Genomic DNA, 19866 nt, shown 5'->3' with positions numbered 1-19866 from the left:
TGTCTGCTGCTTCGTTTCTATAGAAGCCCTTGTTGCTAAGTTACCACAGTCCCTTCCACGCAGCAGTTAGAGCTGAGGAAGGGGAGAGGCACAGATGGCATCATGGTCCTATACAAGCAGTACACAAGGCCTTAGGCCAAAAGCTTTTGTTTAGGAGGAGAATTTGATCTCACTGATTCATCTATTCATTTGTCCATCCAGCAAATATTTATTAAAACTTTCTACCTGCCAGGCTCCTACCTGTTGGGCTTTATGCCAGGAAACGAGGAATCAGGAGTGAGTCCATCTCTCCAGTCTTACTGGCAGCCTACTTTAGTCCATATTAACAAAGCTCCAGCTATCCAGCGCCCTAAGGTAATGACGACAGGGGCACCAGGCAGAGATTGTTGTGTGCCAGGCACCATCCTGCGAGCTTCACACATACCTACTCACTTGATCCTCACAACCAACGATGAAGTGGTGGTTCTACTAGAAACCCCTTTTACTGAGAAAACCAAGGCTCAGAGATCCAACACCTTACCTGCCAACAACTCACAAATGGCAAAGCCAGGATTAAACCCAGTAGGTCTGGTTCCCAAATAGGTCCGTTTAACCAGAAACTCTACTGTTGAAATTCGTCTTTATCCAGAACGATGGAAGTGCGGTAGAAGATTTTGAGTAGGGGGTTCATATGAGCAGAAGGTTTTTAAAAAATGAAACTGACTGTTGTCTGTAAGACGAATTGGATTACTCCAGGAGTGGGTGAAGATGGGCCTATGAGGAAGTCTTTGCAGGAGTCCTGGTGAGGGACGGTGGGGAATCAAACCATGGTGGAGGGAGTGGGGTAGGGAAGACTTGGGTCAGTTATAAAAATCACATTGTAAATGTCTATGGGCTTGGTTTAAATTTCTTATTTTTCAATGTCTGCTTTCAACTATACTCCTTTTCTGCCCCTTGACATTCAGGCAAAGTCTTTAATTTATTTGAAAAACAATCAAGTTTAAAATTCCAATCCTGAATCAGATTTAAACGTCATCAGCTTTTCTCAGTTTTAACTAGGCTTTGGCTTTGGGGTGGAAATAACGTATGGTCTTATCTGTCATACTCTTACCTCTTCAGTACCATTTTTGGAGTGGAGGTGGAGAGCTTGGTCTGATGAGGGGCTAAGAACTTCCTCTACCTATGTCTTCTGTGTCTGTTCCATCCGTTGTTAAGGCTTGGAGAGGAGATACAGCCACTGTTAGAAAGATGATGCCTTTTGAGTATGGTACTTTACCTATAGAAAGCATTGAATAAATATGGGTAGAATGATTGAATGAATACATGAATTTAAAAAAATGAACTTAGGATCTTATTGCTAATGTGGTAATGTGTGCTCTGGAATGAAAGCTCATGAAGGGTGGAAAACTGTGTGTGTGTGTGTGCGTGTGTGTGTGTGTTTGTGTGTATGTATCTAGATAAGATAGATAGATATACTGTTTTTGTGTATGTGCTTTGCCCCGTTCAGTATCCAGTACAATAGTGGACTTGGTGATTTTGATACTGCTGATTCTGGCATTTAGCGCTCCATGATCCAACCCGTCTCTCCAATTTTTAATTTCCCTGCGCAGTTTTTCAGCCCTAGTAAAACTCCTTGCTTTCTAGTATGCTTGGCATCTTTTTCTTGATGTTGCCTGTATAGGGCACTGCAGTGAGGCATCTTCCATGAATCTGTAGATAAGGGAACTAGGATTGTCTGCTAAGGATTAAACTTTAAGATCTGCACAGAGCAGAGATATGCAAAGTCACCTTCAGGAGATAGAATGGCTCCCTCGGCGGCACAACTTGACAGTAACCTGATGGAATGTATTAACACGCCTACAGGAAGCATGTGTTAATCAGAAGTGACTCTACTCAGCCATAACGCAGAAAGGAAAGTGTCGCGGAGGCAGTGACCATACAAAGCAGAGGGTGTTTGGGCCAATAGACCTGCAATGTTATGGCCAGTCCTGTTATGGGGATGGAAGTGGGAATCGTCGCCATTGGATTTCAGGTAGTTCAGCCTCACTGGCCACACCATCCTTGTTGGCAAGACGGACACATCTGTTCATCTTAGTGTGATGCCAGCACGTTACCTCTATTTCTTTGGTTTCCATTGCTTAGATAATGCTTCATGTGTGTACCACAGAGTAACAACTCAATAAAATATTTGCTATTATTATTGTTTTGATTATGAATTGGGGAGAAGATATACTAGTCAAATAAACAGAACTACTCTGTCCAGGAACAACACATCCCTGATGAAAAATAAACTGGCATTCCATGTTTGCATACGGTAAATGTTAACATTAGATAGCCTCCGTAATATGATTCTTTTCTGGGTGAACTGAGAAAATCAGGTGTTCTGGCCTGCAAAATTGATAATTAAACCCTGGATGCGGTGAATTCTTAAACAGAATGGATGATATTCCCTGAGCAGCCTCTTGGAGACAGCCAGATTGAAACCAGTCTATCTATACCTTACCCTGGCCTGCCCCAGCTTCTTTCTCCAACCCTTCCTAGGAGGCTCAGTTTAGCCACTGTTGCTGGTGAGGCCAACAGAGTGTGCTCTCTCATCTAAGTTCCTTAGCACCTGGCCTTGGTACCCCATGGAGCAGAGCACATAGTATGGGCTCTGTAGTTGGACTCGTTGTTTAATTTTGGGCCAGGTACTTCATTTCTCTGTGTTTCAGTTTCTTTCTCTGTAAAATTGGTGCATTAACAGTGCTGACCCCACAGGGCTGTTGCAAAGCTTCATGAACAAATGCATATAAAGCCCTTGGCACAATGTCTATCACATAGTAAGAGCTCAATGAAAGTTAGTCATTGTTATTAATTGCTGCTTATTTTTCTAAGCATGTGTCCTGTTTCTGCAACTCATTGTGAGTTTCCTGCAGTAGAGATGGTGCCTGTGAGCTTCGGTGCCTCCATCTGTAAAATGGGACTAATAGCAATCATGCTATGGGTTTACTGGGATAGTAAGTTAGAAAATAAGCATAAAGAACTTCTATATGGTACGTACATATAGTAGATGTTCAAGAAATATATAGTACATGTCTTCTACTATATGGTACATACATATAGTAGATGTTCAAGAAATCCTTTTTGATGTTATTATTATTATATCTATTAGCAGGTCTTCTGCTTGACACAGGCTCTGAACATGGTTGGCATCGGCTGTATATGTGATTGAGTGGTGATGACAGAGGTCCTGGGGAACAAGAATAGAATAAGTAGCCACCCTCCTTGCGACAGTTAGAGTTAATTCCCATGGGCTAATGAATTGATTCCCAGAAACTTTGAAATTGACTATATGAAATATGGAGCACATTGTCCAGTGACATGGCCAAGTATTGGTACATCCCAGTGCCTTTGCACAGGCTGCTGTGTCCATCTGAGCTGCCCTTGGCTACTCATCTTTTGAGGCCCAATCAAATGTTATAGTCCTTGCACTTTCTGACTTACTGTCTCCATTGTACATCCCCTTACCTGTCATTCTCCCTTCCTCCCGCTTTTCACGTATGTATTACTTGGCATGAACCATACTTTATCAGTCATTCATTCATATATGTATATAGAGCAGTCATTCATTCATAGATATTTATACACACATACGCACACATACATGTATACATACATACACATATACAGTCATGTGCCACATAATGAAATTTTGGTGAACATCTGAGTGCATATATGACAGTGGTCCTAAAATATTGTAATGCCGTATTTTTACTGTACCTTTTCTATGTTTAGATACACAAATACCATTATGTTACAGCTGCCCGCAGTATTGAATACTGTAACATGCTGTATAGATTTGTATCTTAGGAGTAAGTGGCTACACCATGCAGCCTTGGTGTGTAGTAGGCTGTACCTTCTAGGTTCGCGTAAGTACGCTCAAGGATATCTACACAACAATGAAACTGCCTAACGACACATTTCTCAGAACATGTTCCCCTTGGTAAGTGATACATGACTGGACTATATATGACACATCTGCATGTATATACCTGTCCTAGTGGGCAGAGATTATGCGTCATTCACAATTTGGTCTTCAGCAACCAGCAGCTGCTCAATTGACGTTACCCACAAAGATAAAATGGTTAAAATGGTTGGTGGTGCATTTGCCTTGAGTTCATTTTTCAGTGCTGGGATTGGGGTTGTTCCAACCCATCTATACTCTAGCTCTGAGTCGCTGCTGTGACTGGTAGATTACCTGGGGATCAGCGTGTGACTCTGGAGCACAGAGAGATCACAATGCCACCCCTTCCTACAAAGCCAGACACAGAGCAGATACAGGGCAGCAGATCCTACGATGCGTGTGTGTGGTGGGGAGTGTCCATTCAGCTGGAGGAGAGCAGGAACAGGGGTTGAAGGACTTGTGGTCCCTGGTGGTCTGTGCTCCCTTGTCACTGCAGACTGCCTCTAAGAGACGAAGCTTCCTGTGCTTTTTTGGTCTGGAAATACTGGAGAAGATCTTTGTTTTTCTTTGGTCCTGGCTGTGTGGGGGTGAACAAGACAGTGATTTCCTGGCCCTTCTGCATCACTGACATTGTGAGTGATCAGGGCGAGCTGGTGGTGGTAGCACTACCGGGAGAACCGTGCATTCAGGAATCTTAAGGAGGGGATTGCTACCGATAAATAAACAGGCACTGTTCTAAAGCAGAATTTGTTTTTCTCTCCAGGGCCCCAGGAAATCAGCAAGCAACCCACGTAGTTGGGAACAGCCCGGCAACCCCTCCTGACCTCAGATTACTGCTAATGATAAGAGCTGGAAGCCCAGCTCCATGCACGTGAGGGACGGGGCTTGACCCCCTGAGGTTAGGGATGCACTTCATCTTTTGGGATTTTCCACAATAGATTTATTTTTAGCAAGAAAAGATTTTAAATCCCCCAACTCAGTGCAACTTACTTGCTTAAACCCTGTTGCTTTTCAGAAGAGAGCTGCAGAAGGAGGTTTGAAAACAGTTCTCTCCGGCTATAGGAGGTAATTCCATTTTTGCAGAAGTCACCAGGAGCCCTGATCCTGGCAGGTGAGCTTCTGGGAACCTCTCTGAAATATGCTCTAAGAGACCCTCAACCACTCATCAGCCCTTTTCCAAACTGAGATAATCTAGAGTCTTATTTCCCAAAGAGTCTTCTGTGGTCAACGATCCCAGAAGTTGTGCTCCTTGAGAAAATACTAAGAAGTCAGGGTCCTGGAAATATTACCCACTCACTCTAGCCAAGATGGTCCCTCTCTTCTTCCTCAAACGTGGTAGGCACACTCCTGTCTAGAGTCTTCACACCTGCATCATCTTCTGGCTGGTATGTTCCTCTTTCAGATACCTGCATGGCAAGCGCCACCTTCATCTTCAGTTCTTTGCTTTCTTTCACTGTGGGGTCAGCCGAGATCTGGCTTTGATAGGAGGAAATAGAAATAGAAAAGAGAAGCCTGGAATCAAGGAGGAGGTGTGTGGCCAGAGGAGTTGGGGGTGTCTAGAAGAAGTGACTTCTTCACGAGGTTCCCCTTCTGTGGCAGGTGGCTGGTGGGGATGATGTTGCATCTCTGAGTCTCAGTTTCCCCATGTTATATATGTGTATATGTACCTTTTAGCAGGATCAGCTGCTGAAGAGTGAGGCCTGTCTCTTCACTTTTATATCCCCCTTCTATGCCTTGTTTTTTAAATCACTCACTACTCACTTTAATAATCTATGTCCAGGCCGGGCGCGGTGGCTCACGCCTGTAATCCCAGCAGTTTGGGAGGCCGAGGCGGGTGGATCACGAGGTCAAGAGATCGAGACTATCTTGGTCAACATGGTGAAACCCCATCTCTACTAAAAATACAAAAAAATTAGCTGGGCACGGTGGCACGTGTCTGTAATCCCAGCTACTCAGGAGGCTGAGGCAGGAGAATTGCCTGAACCCAGGAGGCGGAGGTTGCGGTGAGCTGAGATCGCGCCATTGCACTCCAGCCTGGGTAACGAGCGAAACTCCATCTCAAAAAAAAATAAGAAAATAATAATAATAATAATAATCTATGTCCCTTCCTGTCCTGTCAGTTGTTGCATCTTCACAGCCACTCTGGCAGGAGGAAATAAATATGGCATTGTCCACCGGCTCCTAGAGCTTCCACAGAAAGACGCACACCATATTTTGACTCACATTTCATTGGACCAAATAAGTCACATAGCTGCATCTTATGTCAAAAGGAAGAGGGAAATTCATTGCTACCCATTCATTGCTACCCTGTTCCTAAAAGAACAACCGGCATATATGTCGACGGTTCTAATGACTGCCATGCCAGTTTAAGAGCCGTCAGTGAGTGGCTTTCCACTGCTCATGGAATAAAGTCCAAATTTCTTCGCTGGATTAAAAATCTCTGCATGATCTGGCTCCTTCCTTAGAGGAAGAATGTCCTCTAAGCTGAGATGTGGGTCTGAGAGCTCACATCTCAGCTTAGAGGTCATTTCTTCCAGGAAGCCCTCCCTGATTGTGCTTTATGGGCTAAGGATTCTTTATCCCATGTGCTTCCATAACTTCGTACTTCTTAGCATGTTAGTACTTACTCCATATCCTGATACAAGGTTTTCTGGTGATCCTTCAGTTAGTGTTAAAAATAAATTCAGTTATTCAGGACTAGTATTTAAAAAAAATGAAACAGAACATAAAGGGTCTCCTAATACGTAGTAAGAACTAGTAATGCTTTGTTAGATTTTTGTTTCATTATATGCCTGTAGATCAGTCGCTGTGTGTTGGGATGACTTGCAAAATGTTATTTTTTAATTTGGCTCTTGCTTAAAAGCCTTTGAAGGGCTTAGCCATCTTAGGACAGTAAATTTCATGGGGCCTGGGACTGTGTCTATTTCATTTATCCTGGACCACTGGTGCCTGGCACCGTGCCTTGCACAAAGTAGGACTTCAAAATAAACTTAAAATTACGTTACGAATGACTTCTCCGTCACCTGAGAATTTCAACTTTGTTAAGAAGCAGGGTAGAAGGCCAGGCTGCTTTCTTTCAGTCCCATTACCCTTGATGAATGATGCCAGCTTGGATTTCCAATGCCAAGACTTCCCTCACTTCCTAAGCAGGCTGAAAGGATGTGGGCTGCAGCCTCAGACCACTGGGCTTGGAAGCCTGGAAGAGCCATTTCTCTTAATCAAGGCCCTCGTGGTCTCCTTCTAAAATCCAGTGCCATCCTTATGCACACAGGCAGTAAGGTGCTGAAGATGCTGCCCCAAAATTACTGTCAGGGGTCAGAAAAACGTGTGTTCAAATTCAATTTTATAACGTACTGGTTGTGGAACTGTAGGCAGGGGGCCTCTCTGAGCCTCGGTTTCTTTCTCTGTAAAATAGAGGTAAAATTATTTCCTTTCAAAGTGGATGCAAGGATTAGAAAAAATGTTTATTACCTATTTCTGGAAATATAGGCGTTCAATAAACCTTGTCTGTTTATTATTAGTGGTAGCTTTAACCAAACTCACTTTTGAAAGTACTTGAAATCCCTTTATTAGTAAACCATTCCTTTGAGTTAAGGTATCATTTATTATAAAATGCTCCAGTTTCCCTGAGAGGCGTAAGCATCTGAAGTCATGATCAACATCTTTCTATGAGTAAGTTAGTATATCTTTCTTTCAGTGTGGGATCAGCCGAGATCTGGCTTTGATGGGAGGAAAGGAGGAGAAACAGAAATAGAAAAGAGAAGCCTGGGGTAAAGGAGGGGGTGTGTGGCCAGAGGAGTTGGGGGTGTCTAGAAGAAGTGACTTCTCCTTCACGAGGTTCCCCTTCTGTGGTGGGTGGTGGGTGGGGATGATGTTGCATCTCTGAGTCTCAGTTCCCCCATTTTATATGCATATCTTTTAGCAGGGTCGGCCGCGTGTTGTCCAGGGATGAGTGCAAAATGAAAATGTGAGGCTTCTTGTCCCAAAAGGAGGAAAAATGGTTTTCTTCTCTCCCTCTGCCATGTGTCATGGCATTTTTAAAATATATATATAAATAGTGTGTGATTTCCTGGGAACATAGTCCTTGCCGGCAAGCACAGACCCTCACCTAGGGCCACCCTCCCACCTCCGCCGCCACGCTCCAGCAGGTTGGAGGGTGCCAGTAGTCCTGGGGGCAGGGTTGGGGAAACAGGCTTCTGAGAAGCCATCCGCGGGAGGCGGGAGTTGAGAGGTCAGGACCATAGGTGAGCTCATCTCACCAGCTTTGCCAGGACATGTGCCACTGTTCCAGTGGACCTCACTTGTGAAACTGATGCAAATGCTAAATTATTTAAAATTTCAAGACTGCAACAACAAAGCATTAACCCCCAAATGTGAGACTCCCTTCTGAACAGGGCCCTGTGTCACCACCACGGTCAAACATCCATGAAAGAGGCCCTGCCCTTCAGCTCTGCGGAGCACTGTGTCTGTGACCCAACTGTCACCAGCTTCCTCTGACCTCCAGGTCTTCCCATCTCTGAGCCCCCTGGAAGGAATCCCTAGGGGCAAGTGCTGCAGCTGCTCCTGCCTCAGCCTGCCCGTATCTTGCAGGGGTCTCTGTTGGAGCTACTGTTTCTGCACTGGTGCAGTGTTCAAAGCAGGTGCAGCTCGGAAGCAGGGCGTGGAGAGAGGGGAGAATGTGCTGCCTCTGCGTGTTCTTGTCACGCCAGTTTCCCAGAGTGAAAACTGATGACTTGGGTACTTTATTCGTCACCCTACCCTTCCCTAGGAAAATGACTGTAACCTTTCCATCGCGCAACAGCTGCGATCTCCCTCTGCCTTGGCTGAAAGCAACCTCTGGGTTTGGAATGCCAGCCAGGCCTGCCTGGGCTAGTGCCTGCTTGGCCTGGCTGCTCACTGCTTTTTTGCTTTTCCTTTCCATGGGACGAGGAAGAGCTCTTCAACTGAGGGAACAGAGCAGGTTGGGTAGAAAGAGCTGGTACATGATCACCTCCAACAGAGGCTCAATGCAGTGTAGGAAGAGAGCACCAGCAGTAGGACAGGAAATAACTTCAACACTTGGGATTTAGAGTTCCTGGGTTCAAGTCCTGGCTCAGACACTTCCAGACCATGTCATATTGAGACTCTGTTTTTTAAATCTGCAGAATGGGTATACAAAGGATTCCTGTTTCCTACCATTGAGGCAAGGAGCAGATGCAATGTGCAAAGAAAGGTCTTTACACAAAGCTATGAAGAGATTGTCTGGCCTCATGGGAGGTAACACAGAACAAGACTGTAATTCATGATTGCATTACTGTTTTTGACAATTCCAGCATAATGGGTGCTATGCTATTTTTAAGTACAAAAGTACCAGTATTATTGTTGGTGCAAAATACTGTTATTTTTATAATAGTAAAATAATAGGATTTAACTGTTATAATTTATGTTATCCTGTACTATTACCTACTAGTATAATGTTTATATAATATAGATACAATTTAAAGTACATTACTGTTATATTCTAATAAATGCTGAATACTATTATTTCTAAAGTATTAAAATGTGAAATCTGAATGATTTCATATCTGGAGACATACTGGGAGAATATGCTGTGTTAAAACTTTGAATCAAACGAAGATATATTATTTAGAAAGCATTTTGATCATAACCTCCTTCCATTTAAAACCCTCCAAAGCATCTTGTTTTTATTTTTATTCCCATTTTCCAGCGTCAGTGGTGAAGTTGGGCATTACTGCGTGGGTTTATTACTGATTCACATTTTCTCCAGAGCTGGCTTAGGTCCGCATCTACTGCCAGGGGCTTCTGGTGGGGTTTTCATAGAATTGTGGCCTGAGAGATGACATGGGGAGTAGCAGGATGAGGCATTGTGGTAGGGGATTGGGGAACAACAGGGGAAGAAGTGTCCTCTCCATTCTTCCGAAACCTGCCCACGTCCCTGTGCTCCTCACTCCTGAGTTGGACTTTGTCAGCTCTCCTCCCTTTAATCTCCACCAGGTCCTTAGTCATGTTCTCAGGGACTAGGACAAAGGACTCTTAGCTGTAGCAGAACTGGCTTTCTTACAGTGAAGCGGCACCTGAGGGTAAAGTGTAGAAGAATTGCAAGTCAACCTTTCCATTCTTACAAAACACTGCTGTTCAATAAAGGTGGATTCAATTTGCTATTTTGCTTTGATATTGCCATTATTATGGATAAAATACGGGAATTTGGGGTCAGACAACTCTGCCATTTTCATGACTTGAACAAATCACATCACCTGTCTGAGCCTCCGTTTCCTTATCTTTTTTTTTTTTTTTTTTTTTTTGAGAGAGTGTCTGGTTCTGTCACTCAAGCTGGAGCACAGGGGCATGATCTCGGCTCACAGCTCATTGCACCCTCCACCTCCCAGGTTCAAGTGATCCTCCTGCCTCAGCCTCCCAAGTAGCTAGGACTACAGGCGCCTGCCACCACGCCCAGCTAATTTTTGTATTTTTAATAGAGATAGGGTTTCACCATATTGGCCAGGCTGGTCTCGAACTCCTGACCTTGTAATCTGCCCGCCTCGGCCTCCCAAAGTGCTGAGATTACAGGTGTGAGCCACCGCGTCCAGCCAGTTTCCTTATTTTTAAATCGGGAGTTCTCAATTAGATGTGTTGACTGAAGTCAATGTGATAATCCGCAAGGTGTCTGCATGGTACTTGGCCCATGGTTAGGGACTCAGTGAAGACTGACTCTTCTTCTTAACTATTATTAGACTTTGCTATTCCACCCAGCCCTGAGAATCATCTAATTAGATAAATCCCACTACTCTCCCCTCTTTCACCCCCAGACAATGTTTAATCACTCGGCCTAACAACTCAATTACACATGTTTGTGGCGATGGCTGTAGTGGTGAATTGAATTCTCTGATTAACTGAGTGTTACTGAGAAAACCCCCTTTGTCTTCACCTGGGCAGTCACACATCTTTGTAAAATACAGTATAATCCATTTTCCTGCCTTAGCAAGTAGGGCTGGAAACAAAATAGTCTGTCTCTTTGATGACTCAGTGGCCCTCTCCAAGTACTGCACGGTCCTGCTCATAGAAAGGGCACAAGATTGGAAGCTGAGCATATCCTGGTCTTGAAGATGGGTTCCAGAATAAAACCTGCACTCACCTGTCAGCTCACCATTTTCCTCTGTCTTAAGAAAATCGAGCATCAAAAGGTATACACGTGTGTGGGAATAAGAGCGTGCAAGCTGAATTCTTAAACTAATTAGTAATTTCTAGTTCATGTTAGTTGGTTCTGATTATTTGAGGATTTTGTAGCTTGGGAATTGCTATGATGTGAATGTCCCCCTGAATTTCATGTACTGGAAACTTAATCCCCAAATTCATCTGTTGATTAGAAGTGGAGTCTCTGGGAGGTAAAAGTAGAATTAGATGAGCCCAGTAGGGTGACTCCCCCATGGTGGGGCTGGTGGCTTTCTAAGAAGAGAAAGAGAGGCCTGGGTGGACACGCACACTCTTGCTCTCTCGCCACGCGGTGCCCTCCACCACGTTATGCCCTAGCATCAAGGCCTCAGCAGATGCTGGTCCCATGCTCTTATGCTTCCTAGCCTTCAGAATCGTGAACCAAATGAATGTCGTTTCTTTAAAAGAAAACACAGTCTCAGGTATTCAGTTATAGCATCAGAAAACAGACTAAGCCAGGGGCCTTTGAGTTGTCTGTCTGTGGCAGCACTCTCTGCCTCCATGCTGGGATCCTGCAGCCAGGCCAGCCTCTGAGAAGTGTGGTGCCAACTTGCAGCCTAGTTTTCTGAGAACAGAGGAACAGGAAAGACTGGGGCTTGGAGAAGGCCCCTTGGGGGCACACATTCCACAGCCTGAGAGTCACTTGGCGTGGCTGATGTTTGTTGCTGGTTCTGCTTCACATGCCTTGTTATCCCATTTGTTTCTCTCAGGGCAATATCCATTTTATACATGAAGAATGTGAAGTTCAGAGATGTTAAGTGACTTGTCTAAGGTGACCTAGCTGGAGTTAGGCTGAGTTGAGGGTGTGTAAAAAAGACTGGAAGACAGGATAATCAAGGCTGTATCTCTCTCTTTCTCTTTTTTTTTTTTGAGACAGAGTGTCACTCGGTCACCCAGGCTGGAATGCAATGGCATGATCTCGGCTTATTGCAACCTCCGCCTCCCAGGTTCAGGCGATTCTCCCAGCTCAGCCTCCTGAGTAGCTGGGATTACAAGTGTGTGCCACCATGCCAGACTAGTTTTCTGTATTTTTAGTAGAAACGGGGTTTCACCATATTGGCCAGGTTGGTCTGGAACTGCTGACCTCAGGTGCTCTACCTGCCTCAGCCTCCCAAAGTGCTGGGATTACAGGCATGAGCTACTGTGCCCAGCCAAGAACATATCTTTTATGTTGCAAATGTATCATGTTTAAATATATTTGGATTACTCACAGCTGAGTGAGAATACCTTTTTAAGTATAATGACTTTTGTCCTATCTAAGTGATACCGACCAGAGAAATAGGGTAGGGAGGATGCAGGGCAGTTGGCAGAGAGGCGGGTCTGACTGGCCTGAGGAAAGAAGAGAAGAAGGGAGGAACCTTAGCACCACCATGTGCCAGGCTATTCCGTTTGATTCCTGCAACCTGTTAACTCAGATATTATTATCTCTATTTTGTAGACAGCAAAACCGAGGCTCAGAGAGATTAACCAACTTTCCTTAATCAGAACTGGGAAATAGCAAGGCCAGGCTAAGCTTTCTGTTTCTCAAGCCTATACTTTGCATTCCACTTTGCCGCTTTCTGGAAAGCCATTGGATACCTGGGGGTTACATAAAAGGGGCCGTTTAGAATCCCAAAGTGATATGGGGGAGCCAGATTCAAGTTTTGGGTTTAGTTGTCCAAGGCCTTGGTGGCCATAGAAAAACCAATAGTTCCCACAGCTCTTATCAGAACATGCTGGGAGTATAGATGAGGAAGTTTACCATTGACACATTTGGTATAATAAAAAACAGCAAAAACAGAAGCAGCAAAGTACAACCACTGCATGGAAATGTCAACCTTAGAAATAGTGACCTTTGGAAGCTCAGAAACCACGTCTGAATTCTGTAGCATCTCCTGAGCCACGAGGCAGGGAGAGCACTTCCCAGGTGCACATTATACCACTGAACCAGCAGTGACACAAAGGGACCTGTCAGTGGGCTCCAAATCTCTTCCCATTACCAGCGTGCTCTGTGCTAACAGCTGGCAGGCTGCGGTTCTGGCTCAGGGCAGTTCGGCCTCCTAACACTATATCCGAGCACGGATACTGACTGCCTCAAAATGACTATTTTAAGTCCTTACATAAATTATTTCACTTATGCAACAGCCTTAGATGTAGTACAAAGAGGCCCATTTTATAGATAGGAAAACGGAGACATGGGAAGGTAACTTCCTCAAAGGCACGCAGCTAATGAGTGGTAGGTATAGCATTTGAACCTCTGTCTTTGAGATTCCTCAGTCATTTTTCTTCCAGAAAAGCACCTGTGGTTCCCCAGTTTCTGATTTATACAACTACATTGATCGGCTTTATCAGAATCTCCTGGGAGGTTTAAATTGCCTATTGCTGGACCCACCTTAGATATTCTGTTTAAACAGATTTTGAGTGGGGCCCCTGTGTGCTTTTAATACACTCCTTGGCTTCACCTCACTTGGAAGAGCAGGTAACCCCATAATATCAGTGTTTCTTCAGCTGCCTTCAGCTGACTGTGATGTCTGTCAGATCTGCTGCACCCCTGGACCCCTGGCTAAATCCCAGAGTCAAGTTTAATTTCTAACTTTGGGATCTGTTCCTTGCCTCTGTGCCTTGTTCTACCAATTTCAGTAATTAATCATTACCGAACAGTAATTATTATTCTCAGCATCTTAGATTTCTCATGCCATCTTGGAATGGCATCGGTTATGGTTAGTTTTATGTGTCAACTTGGCCAGGCTATAGTACTCAGTTACTTAAACACTAATCTAGCTGTTACTGTTAAGGTATCCTGTAATTGTGGTTAACGTCTACTATTAGGCTTTAAGTAAAGGAAACTGCTTGATAATATAGATGAGCCTCATCTAATCAGTTGAAGGTATTAAGAGTGAAAACTAAGGTTTCCTTTTCAAGAAGACATTTTGTTTCAAGACCACAGCACTAACTCTTGCCTGAGTTTCCAGTCTTCTGGCCTGCTCTGCAAATTTGGGACTTGCCAGCCCCCACAATTGCGTGAACCGGTTCCTTAAAATAAATCTCTTAGTATATGTGTGTATGTTTGCATGCACGTATGTATCCTGTGGGTTTGTTTCTAGAGAGCCCTGACTGATCCAGCGTCCTTTCTTATCTCTTGACTTGTTCTTCCTCCATCTCTTCCTTCGGTCTTGTCTCTCTTCCCTTCCCCCCCATTCCTTTCTATCATCCAACAATGCTTGTTGCATGTCAGACACTGTGCTGAGCCAAGACTATACAATCAGTGAGCTGCCCTCAAGGGGCTTGCAGTCCACCAGTTCTAAAAGAAGGGGATTTGTAGGCTACTTTTGCCTTTATGCTATTCTTTCAAATCTTCAAATCTTTACATAACCCTTTGAGTTAGAAAATACAACCACAATTCTCCTACTAGAAACGAGAAGGGGCAGAAACTTTTTATGAGACATCCCGATGACAGATTGAGCCAGAGGGGCCCCAGTTCTTCTGCCTGAGCCCAGGACCCTTCCCTGCGCTATGCTCTTCCCCCCCAGGCTCTTGGTTGGTGTTTATCCCTCCGTCTTCCGCATTCTCCTTACTGCTTGTTTACGTTTCTCTTTTGATGGTTTATATCATATCTTGCATTTCTGTTATTTGTTTACATAAATGTTTCCTCTCCGTATTGTAAGCTTCTCAGGGGCAAGATACAATGCTTTATTCAACAAACATTTATTCAGCATTTACAATGATATGGGCACATTTTTCCTTCGTAGTGAGTCACAGGGCTGAGTCGGGACTCAGACTTCCTGGTATGCATCTTGGTTTCTTCAGTGTGTGCCCTCGGGCACATGACTTAACCTCTCTGTGCCTTACTTGTCGCTTTTGTAAAATGGGGATCTGAATAGTGCCTACCACTTGGGGTTACTCTGAGAGATAAACAAGTTAATTTACATTAAGTGCTTAGGATGGTGGCGGGTACTCAAAAATATTAGCTGTTGATAACAACAATTATTATTCTCAGCATCTTAGCAAAGAGTAAAAATTTCCTAAATGAACATCTGAATGAATACATGTAGGATTCTTATAAGTTGGATTCACCCCATGTAATGTTTACTAGAGAGCACGAGTACTCAAATTGGCAGTAAAGCAAAAATATATGTTTAGCAGACTCGGGTTCTAGTTCTAGCTCTGCTGCTAACTGCACATATGTGTCTGGGCAAGTCATTTTACCTCTTTATACCTCTGGTTTCTAATTTGCAAATAAAGTATTTTGTATCAGATGATTTTTCTTAGATCTAAAAGCCTGACCTCAGTCTTCATGCCCGCCTGCCTTTGGTGGCAGGTGGGCATGAAGGACGCTGCCTGCAGGTGTGGTCTGAAAACCTGCAGATCTCCAAGACCTGACTCCACATGGCAGGTGGCTGCAGCTCTGGACTTGCTGGCTTTGGTTATTAGCAGTGAGGATCCTGATACCAGATTTATAAAGTCAGCATTTGCTGAGTGGTCTATTGTGATCGGCTCAAAATAGCCTTACACCTCTTTGCAGGGTATCAGGCCTTCTCCTAATACCCAGTAACTTCATACTCAAAACATCAGCCAGCTATTGTGTAACTCCAATGACAGCAGGTTCTTGCTACAAATCCCGAAAGCTGTCTCTTGGATACCCTTAACGTATTCATAACATTGGTATTTATGTATTTATCTCTGAAAACCATAACCTTGGAAAAAGCATTTAGGGGAAAGAAGGCTGTAGTGATTAAAGAAAGCTCTGTTCATTTGAACAACATTAAATACAACTGGCATAATGACAACTGTGAGATCTGATAGAATATAGAGAAGGCTGCAAATAAAGGGCTTGTATTTTTCCCTGATGTAACATAATGGTCACATTTTTCTTTCACAATGGTTTTGCCGAGATAAAGAACAAATTATACTGATTTGATTGCTACTTAGAAATACTTAAAATTGAAAAAGACAGCAGGTGGGCCTGGTTAGAAAAGATGGTTATTTTAGCATAACAGATGCATGCATAAAACATCACCCAGCCAATTTTTTAATCATAAGACCCCCCAAACTTTACTACTTTTCCTTGGGTTGTGAGCAAGTGGGGGAAATAAGTGGGCACAGTTTGAGGGCGCCCTCTTGGCTGAAGGAGCCAGACATCCCAGAAAAGCCTGGAAAGGAGCAAGGTTTGGGGTGTAAGTTAAGTGCAAGGTCTGGTAGATTACAGAGCTGGGAATCAGGGCTGGATACATGAGCAACAGGAACCCAGGAGGCAAGGGCCAAGCACACAGTGTTCCAAGCCACAAGAAGCAATGCTCTGCCCCTTTTAAGTACAATTTTCTGATTACTAAAAAAGGGATGTGCTGGGCTTCCCAGCCTTGCATTTGTCACTGGGACTTTCTCAGATGGCAGAAGCCAGCCACACCGCCAAACCATCCTCTTTGGCTTCCACTGTCTCTGTTTCCAAGAAACACAAATTTAAGATTGTGGAAAGAAGATGTGCCTGTTTGCACTCCAGATGGGGCCTCATGGACCTGCAACCTTGCTCCCAGCTCCTGGTGTGTATCTGCATTTACTCTGTTGGAAGGTGTATAAGCCGTCGACTTGCTCAGCTGTTCGTTAAAAATGAAAGAACTGCTTTATTCCAGGTGAGTGAGTCCAGGAGTTGGAGACTATAGAAAATAGCACGACTTTCAAATGGCGGGCATGCAGCAGGGTTTCAGAGGTTAGCTTTGCCTTGCTTAACGCAAAGCCTCTGATCTTGGCTCCAGCTTGTTTTACCCTCAACCAGGCATACAATCCCTTTCAGATTTGGAGGCTTGAGTTGGCCGGAGCATTTCTGGCAGGAACCGGCAAGAACCTTAGGTTCAGGATGAAGTCGGCTCTCCCCAAAGAGTCCTGGCCTGTTGGGTTGTTTCCTCTGGTTTCCCAATGATGGAAATTCATCCAATTTGTTTCTTTCTCAGAGCATTTAGCCTCAATAAATTTCTACAAAATGCTTACATAGGTCAACCCAGGTCAAAGCCTCCCTGGTTTCCTTCTTAGACTTAAAAAAAATAAATAAACGTTTGAAGGCAGGCATGATTACATGGCTCACACCTGTAATCCTGGCACTTTGGGAGGCTGAAGCAGGTGGATCATTTGAGGTCAGGAGTTTGAGACCAGCCTGGCCAACATGGTGAAATCTCATCTCTAAAATATAAAAATTAGCCAGATGTGGTGGCACATGGCTGCAATCTCAGCTACTCAGGAGGTTGAGACAGGAGAATCTCTTGAACTTGGGAGGTGGAGGCTGCAGTGAGTCAAGATCACACCATTGCACTCCAGCCTGGGTGACAGAGCCAGACTGCATCTCAAAAAAGAAAAAAAGGAAAAGAAAAAAAACACCTTTTCATTATAAGATACTTTTAGATTTACTAAAAAAAAAACTAGAAGATAGTACAGAGAGTTCCCAAATCCTCCATCCCAATTTCCTCTATTGTTAATATTTTATTTTAGAATGCTACCTTTGTCATAATTGACACCATAATATTCACACATTATTATTAATTAAAGTTGACACTTTATTCATATTTCCTTTGTTTTTATCCATGTTCCTTGTCTGTTCCACAGTCCCATTCCTGACACCCCATGACATTTAGTCCGTGTGTCTCCTTGGGCTCCTCACCTCTGTGACAGTTTCTTAGACCTTCCTTGTTTTTGGTGACCTTGGCAGTGCTGAGGAGCACGGTTCAGGGATTTCATAGAAGGTACCTCAGTTAGGATTTGTCTGATGTTTTTATCTTATGATTTGTCTTATGGTTAGACCTGGGTGATGGGATTTGGGAAGGAAGACCACAGGTAAAGTGCCATTTCATTGCATCTTATCAAGGGCACATGCAATCCACGTGACTTAGTGTGCTGGTGATGACCTTGAACACCTGGCTGAGGTGTTTGCTGGACTTCTCCACCATGCAGTTACTCCTCTTCTCCCTTCCCATACTGTATTCTTTGGAAGGAAGTCACTATTTGCAGCACACACTTAAGATGTGAGGAGTTACATTAACCACCTCATTGAGGGCAAAGTATCTACATAAATTATTTGGAATTTTTCTTTTTTTTGCCTAGGAGATTTGTCTCTTCTTTTCCATTTATTCATTTATCCAATCATTTACTTATATTAATATGGATTCATGGATATTTACTTTTATGTTCTGGGTTATAATAATAAATTACAGTATTTATTCAGTTGCTCAGATTGTTCCAGCTTTGGCCATTGCAGGCTCTTTCGGTTGGCTCCTGTCTCCCTTTGACATGCCCCATCCTTTTATTTTTCGAACATTCCTTACTTGCTGCCACCACAAGATGGTCCAGGATCATCCTGTGTATTCACTATCCCAGCCGTAGAATCAGCCATTTCTCTGGGGACCTGGTTCCTTAGAGAATGGCATTAGAAAGATCGGTGACAGGATCTGAGCAGTAGGTCTCCCTCCTTAGACCTTCTAAAAGCTCAGCTCTTTAGGTTTCTCTTTGCTGCACATAAATCTCTTCTCATTAGTCATTTCCAAGGTAACTTCGCCATCCTTTCCCAGTGGCTTGTCATTAAACTGAAGTTGCTTCTCAACCTAAATGTTTTCTGAAGTCCCCATAGATAGAATAGTCTTGATCTACAGCTATTGATGAGGTAGAGCATTGTGCCTCACTCTTGAGGAGGGGCATCAGTTATCACAGCGCACGCTGTCCCTCCTTCTCTGTGTCTCATGTCTCTTCAGAGACCATAACTCTACCTACTGAAAAGGTGAATGAGGCTCCAAGTGAACAGGAAGAGGTGTCTGGGTGTAAGGATCACCCATGCAAAACAGGCCACTTAGGGGCCAGGTGTGGTGGCTCACTCTTGTAATCGCAGCACTTTGGGAGGATGAGGTGGGAGGATCACTTGAGGTAAGGAGTTTCAGACCAGCCAGGCCGACATGATAAAACTCTGTTTCTACTAAAAATACAAAAATGAGCTGGGTGTGTTGGTGAGTGCCCGTAATCCCAGCTACTCAGGAGGCTGAGGTAGGAGAATGTCTTGAACCTGGAAGGCAGAGGTTGCAGTGAACCGAGATTACGCTGCTGCATTCAGCCTGGGCCACAGAGTGAGACTCCATCTCAAAACAAAAACAAACAGGCCACTTAGGAAGAGAAAAAGAAAATCTCATTTGGAAGCCTTGAAAATTAGGCCAGAGCCTGACCCACATGGGCTGAGTGAGGAGGAGCCATGCTTCAATAAAACGTGGCCCAGGACAGCACCTCGGGGGATCCATCGGCTGTCGCTCAGGTAATTTTATGACTGATCAGACTTTCTACATGCCCTGGCCATGCCTTTATTCTTCTTACTGCTCCTGTCAGACTTCTCCAACACTGGCCGTGCTCAGATGAGTGGTTGGAATGCAACAGCTATTGGCACAGCATTATAGTATCAGAGTTGGTGCCTGAGCCTCTTTTACATTGTCCTCGTTTGGTGGCTGCCCAGTCTTGGTTTGTATTCCCCCTACATCAGGGAGATCATTACCTACCCAGGAAATCTTTCACAACTTTGGGAAACCATAACCATTAGAAACATCTTTCATATTCTCCTTAAATATGTTTCTAGATGGCTTTATTTCTAGGCGCCCCTTCTGTCTCTTCCCCCAAAGCCACTCGGAATAAGTTGACTCCCTCCTCCACTCATCAACCCTTCACATATTTGAAACTTGTTTTCTTTTTTTAAAAAAAATCTAACTCTATGTTATGAACATTTTTCATGTCTTTATATA

At 44.0% G+C, this 19866-nt stretch overlaps 1 long non-coding RNA gene across 2 annotated transcripts; it reads left to right on the top strand.

Annotated features, from left to right (window-relative positions):
• The first annotated feature begins 64 nt into the window (after positions 1 to 64).
• LOC118145708 (uncharacterized) lies at positions 65 to 19777 on the top strand. 2 transcript variants are annotated; one of them, XR_013522809.1, is made up of 4 exons: positions 65 to 4820; positions 4938 to 5033; positions 9067 to 9178; positions 10947 to 19777. It is a non-coding gene; the product is annotated as an uncharacterized LOC118145708 (long non-coding RNA). The 2 variants fall into 2 exon arrangements; XR_013522808.1 differs by lacking the exon at positions 10947 to 19777 and having other exon boundaries at positions 9067 to 9382.
• The last annotated feature ends 89 nt before the right edge of the window (positions 19778 to 19866 follow it).

Source organism: Callithrix jacchus, chromosome 10, assembly GCF_049354715.1.
Source record: "Callithrix jacchus isolate 240 chromosome 10, calJac240_pri, whole genome shotgun sequence".
NCBI classification, from domain to species: domain Eukaryota; kingdom Metazoa; phylum Chordata; class Mammalia; order Primates; family Cebidae; genus Callithrix; species Callithrix jacchus.
This window is presented reverse-complemented; position numbering and strand designations above follow the sequence as displayed.